Source organism: Cariama cristata, unplaced genomic scaffold (assembly GCF_000690535.1).
Source record: "Cariama cristata isolate BGI_N322 unplaced genomic scaffold, ASM69053v1 scaffold4236, whole genome shotgun sequence".
Classification (NCBI taxonomy): domain Eukaryota; kingdom Metazoa; phylum Chordata; class Aves; order Cariamiformes; family Cariamidae; genus Cariama; species Cariama cristata.
Window position 1 is genome coordinate 6740 of NW_009622537.1, and position 5706 is coordinate 12445.

At 46.7% G+C, this 5706-nt stretch overlaps 1 protein-coding gene across 1 annotated transcript in view; it reads right to left on the minus strand.

Annotated features, from left to right (window-relative positions):
• The window catches only part of BACH2 (BTB and CNC homology 1, basic leucine zipper transcription factor 2), a gene marked incomplete at its 3' end in the record, with an annotated part of 40588 nt that overhangs the window by 3485 nt on the left and 31397 nt on the right, over positions 1-5706 (minus strand). The gene's annotated exons all lie outside the window — the stretch shown is intronic.

Here is a 5706-nt window from a genome sequence, read left to right on the forward strand (position 1 = left end):
CCCATTAGCATTAGGACGCCAGTGTAAATGTCACTGCTCTGCGTGGCTAAGTAACAGCAGTGATCTAGACAGACAGGGACAGCCATTGACTCAGCAACATGAAAGGCCCATATATAAGCAATTAATTCCTTCAAGCTTCACTAGTTACTGCCAGCTTGGATCATATGCCGGTTACTGCTGCGCTGCTCACGTACTGTACTAGTTATGCTGCTGCTGCTGCTTGCTCTCCTCTCTTTTTCTTTGGAATAAAGGCAAGGACCAAGGCCTTGTATCGACTCGTGTTAAAATGTAAATGTCAAGTGTTGGGAATTTCCTTATCTCATGAGTAACGTTAGCTTTTTCACTCTTTCTTTAGATCTAAATTTCAACATTGTCTTCCTCGAGCTGCCAAGTGCTAGTAAAGACAACGAACTTGCTTAGCCTGACAGTAACTAAAAGGATTCATATATTATCCGTAAGAAAAAGTAATCATTATGTATTGGGCATGGGAGGGTGGAACCCAAGGTACCAGCTTGACCTTTATAAATGGTTCAAAATCTTGGTCAGTCACTCCAGAGTTGTAAGAAGTAAAACTGTCACCTTAATGGCCTTAAATTGAAAGCCAGAGTTATTGAAAGCCTCTGACACTTAAAATTGTCCAGCCCTTGGAAAGCTCTCAGGACCCACCCAAGCCATCTAGCAGAGGGGCTGAATCATATCAACGCTTTTTTGTTGTAGAAAGGAGTAATTTGCTTCACATAGGAGAGCCCAACACATTAATGCTGGTTTTCCTAGTATCTTCCTTAGCATGCAAGTCTCTCTTCCACAAACACTCAGGAAGAAATTAATCCCAGGACAGGAACTGAGGTGTGTCCCCGTGTGTTAGGGGCTCGATTGCCTACACACTATTGTGATCCCACAGAACAGGGACCTACCTGGTTGCACTTGGACAAAGGCTATCTAAGAAGGACAAAGCCAACAGGCCATACTTTGTGTAACAGAGACGACAGGCAGGATGCACTTTCACTCGTTTCCTCACCCCGCTGCCTACTGCTATAAACCTCTTCTTTTCAAGTGTAAACCACACCAAGATGGCAGAGGACTGCAAGAGGAGAATGGCAAGCCTAGGCAGCAAAGATCTACCATTGTGTCAACAAACCAGCTCTGAAATGCCCTTGATCAGCATGTCCCACTGCAAACAGCCTGTCCTATCTGCCACAACACAACTGATGGCCACGCGGTTGCTCGGGGTCAACTCCAGCCTCATCTCCTGAGGGTCATGAGAGGTGTTTGGGTCAGCAAATGCTGCCTGAGAGGACACTGTTCTGCACTTAGTGGAGGCAGCCTGGGCAACCTTTCGATTTCCCACTTGCCTCAGAGAACTGGGGGAAGGGGCTAGTCCCACGGCTGAGGGCTTTAACCCAACAATGAGGAGATATGGATGGGGTTCTCAGCCTTTAGCCCATGACTTGGACTTGTATTCAGATCACACACTGCTGGTACTTAAAATGCTGGTCTGACCTCTTCCCATTCACTGCTTGCAGCATCCCCAGCTTCCAGCCCTTCAAAGGGCACAACAGTACAATACTCCTGCCCATTAGCAGGCTTTTCTGAGACCAGGGATAGCACAGAAACCCCAACAGAAGCCAGAGGTGCATCTGAGAAGGGCAGATCAGGCAGTGAAATTAGGGGAGATAAAGTGCAGTATTTCTCTGAAAAATTCGCTTTTGCAGAAAAAAATTCAACAACTGGAGAGTCCTTCAAGAGCTCCAGCAAGGTCTTCAGCTCAGGGCATAACAGAATTGATTGTAGGCTGTAATGAAATAATACAGAGTTTAAAAGGACCTTCCTGAAATTTCAAGCTTGCAGTGGAAAACTCTCAGTGGTGCTGTAATCCAGTAATTCTCTGCTACCAGTACGGATATCACTCCTACTGAAGAGAGGAAAGAAAACAGAACTGCCATGAAGTTTATCTTGCAAGACCGACGTTTGACTAGACTCCATTTAACCAGATGTTGTCAAACACAATTCCCAGTGCTCTGCTGATGCCGCTGAGGATCCTAGTCAGGAGAACAGCCACCAGAGAATGTGGAGAGTAACTTTCTCATTTTCAAATCTGTAAACCTAGTAAGATCAGGAAAGTTGGGGTAATTGATCACCAAATTCTGGGGAGGAACTACATACAAAAGCAAGTTAACACCTTAACATGTATTTTTCTTCGTTGTCCTTCTTTCTGTGTAATACTTTTCGCTAAGTAGAAATATTAAGCAGTGAAGAAGACTCAGCTTAGGTAACTCAGCACAACTCCAGCAGATTTCTGGTAGAGCAGCTTTGGTTTATCCCTTTTTACTGAGGCTCTGACTTCTAGTACTTTGCTAAGCATCAGCAGACGAACACAGAATAGGTGGCTGCCTGTTGCTTAACATGGAAGGGCTTGGACTCTCGCTGAAGGTTATTTGCCTGCAGTATCCTCAATGGTCCAATTGCATTAGCTTTGCCTTTATGAAAATTTCCTTTGAAAAGTGAGTCACTAACCCAGGTGGGATATTCTTTTGAAATATAGATGAAAGACACATTGAATGCAATTCTCTAGATAGTAATAGTTCTTGGAAAACTCCACCTCTTACCTCCTCCTACCCTTGTTTATTCTTTTCCTAAGAAAACTCACTCATCAAATCAGACTGAGCTGAGATTTCTTTTTAACTGGTTTAGTAGTACAGTATTTTTTACAAGTTTTCTAGCAGGAAAAAAACCCATAGATATTTGCTGAAGAAAAGGAATATCAAGAAAAGTAGCTAGTGCTGAAGTTTCTGTTCCTAAGTAGGTTAAGAGATTGACAGACTACTTCCTTCTCAACAATTCATTATTTCAGGGCTTATTGTTTTGTTGTTGCTATTTTAAGAAGGATTGTCAGAACCTGCCTGCAAGCATCAAGAGTAAGTCTTCTCTCTAGTATTATATCCCAATAATTGAATTTTAACAACCTGTGGAGGCCTGAGGGAGCTGGGTGAAAAGAGCAACACAGACTGTTAAATATTTCTGTGAAGTCCCAGCAGCTCAAGCAACAGCCCCGTTCCTGCAACTCCGTAACATGGGGATACCCCACATTGTACTTGCTACTTCGATCATGAAGTCTTAAGAAAGGGAAACCTCAGGAGATTCTGGGTGGCTCCCTTAACAGGAAGGAAAACGAAAGGCAAAGACATGCCAGAGAGGATTTACCAGTGGTGTTCGGGGGATTGCCGCCCCCTCTGACACTCACAACTGCAGTCTGCACTCCCTACGGGACAGGGAGGTTGGCCACAGAGTGGGGTCACCGTCACCCACACGGCACTCATGCTCAAACCTAGCACCCCACTTTTGGCACCAAACAACATGGGCATGGGCTCCTGAATGACAGCCGTCTGTGGGAAAGCAGAGTGCCTGAAAAAAGCAGAGATAACAAACCTTTCACCTACTTCTCACACAATCAATACACAGGCAAATGATGTTTTGTGATGTTAACTCTGGCACTGGCAGCACTCTGGGACCCAAATCAAGACCAACAAGGTCCAAATTCCAGCGGAACTGAGCAGCCCCATGAGATAACCGAGGGTCAGAGTCCATCAGGCTTATTCCCATCAGGCCGTCCCACCCAAACGAAAGCCCACTCGCAGCAGAAGAGCCTGCGTGACCGCTCTCCGGAGGGCCAAGCGCCTGCGTGTCACCCCCAGCTATCTTATCAGGTGCTTTTTGAAGAGAAGCCCAGCAAACACTGTGTGATCTGATATGGCAGGGGGCAAGGGACCCGTCTAGGAAGTCGTCAGGACAGCAAGGGCAAACCTGACAATTTCGGGAATGGAGAAAGATTCCCATGTGGCTTGCAGGGAGGTGAAGGACAGAAAGCAGTCCATTTCAGGCTGCTGTGAGTCTCTCCTGCTGTTCTAATGGCAGTCAAGCTGCCAAAAGTAGGCAGAGCGACTTATACAAGAACTTCCCGCTGCTATTAGATATTTTCTGCTGCCTAGTTTAGCATATCCTTCCCCGAGGTTTCTACAGCCGTGGATCTTGCAGGATTGAAGGACAGACACCCCAAGTTGCTGTATAAATACAGCACTGCTTAACAAGGCTGCAATGTCCTTTCTTGTATTGGTAACAACCTTTACAAATTCATTTTTCAGACAAAATCTGTACTGAAGCACTGGTGTGATCTGTTTACTCTTGGCTTGCTCAGGATAGTGCAGTGCAGCCTCGTGGAGCGTTAATTTCCTCATCACATTTTTAATGCCTAGCAGGCCTAATCAAAATGCCCTAGGGAAAAAAAAAAAAAGGCAAAAAGCACCTTATCAGCAGTCCCAGGGAGAAAACTGGCTCAGCGCAGTGCAGAACGTCTTCCCCAGAGGAAACCAGCAGCAAAACCAGGAGTGGAGCAAACCCTTCCCAGCTGTACCCCAGAGCCAGACACGTCTGCCTGCCAGCGGCACGCCAAGATGCCCTCCCACAGCCCACCTGTTTGCTCCTCTCACGAATGTCCCTCCTCTTATTCACGGTCTCCTCCACATATTCACATACTTTTTTTCAGGAAACCACCACCAGTCCCCTATAACCTTCCCATTTGACTCTTCCAGGCTTACTTCTGCTGCAGCATCTCCACACAATTAGCCAATTATGACAGCTAATTAATCATCAAACCCCAAAAGGCTAACCTCCCGCCCTCTTCGCTGCCTCATGCTGAGCATTAGCCCTCGCTGAGCAAGCAGCATACGTGGGTGGAGATCCGATGCTTCCCCTGGTCCCACTCCCTGTTCCCTTCCACCCCTCGTAAAGGCAGGACTTCACCCAGTAACCTTGGTATGGTCAAGCAGGGTGGTTCTGCTGTAGGGCTTCCCAAATGAGGTCCCATGTGCAGTATCCCAGGCAGCCTCCCAAGGAGATTCCTCTTCCTTCTGCATTGTCCCCAGCTCAGGACATGGGGACAAACAAGAACTGTCCTCTCAAACCACTGGTACAGCATGACAGGGATTAGGACACCAGAGGCTCACCAGGTTCTTCAGTCCTTCCTTAGAGCTAAGCAACCAACTAAAGGAACCACCCACATCTGACTAAAAACTATCTTCCAGAGCCTGGGAGGAAGCTGGAATAAGGATTGAGGGATAAAATAAAGTTCACTCTTTTCATCCTTAGCCCACAACTAAGCCCACCTGGTTCTGAACTGGGCGCTCACAGGACGTGAACCCCCCAAACTTGCACTCGCCGCTCCCCACGCTGAAGCACAAGCTCTCAGCATTTCAGCATTACTAGAGGAGCCAGATAGGCGATTTCATCCAGATGCTCTCCAGGTCATGCAGTTTCCTAATGAAACTCCATGAAAACATCCAGTCTTTTTTCAGTTTCTGGGCTCCACAACATGTCTCCATGATTTAAGTCTTCACTCAAACTAGTGACTTCACACAGACAGTTTACTTGGTCATGGTTAGCCAGTTATCACTGCAGCATCTCCAGCTGGCCCATGTCTAGTTTTAAAGTAGGCCCTCTTTCTCCTCTCCTCTCCTCTCCTGCGGGAGAGCTGCATGGAAATTCACAGCTTGCTCTTCAGCCCCAGATTGTTCCCCTGCCTTTCTCCTAACAGCCCTGGAAACTAAGGATAACTTCTATTTGAAACCATTTATGCAATGGCTGCTAGAGCTCACCACCAAACAAAGTGGTGTCACAGGCAGGGAACATCATCTCCACTTAATGGAGGCAAAA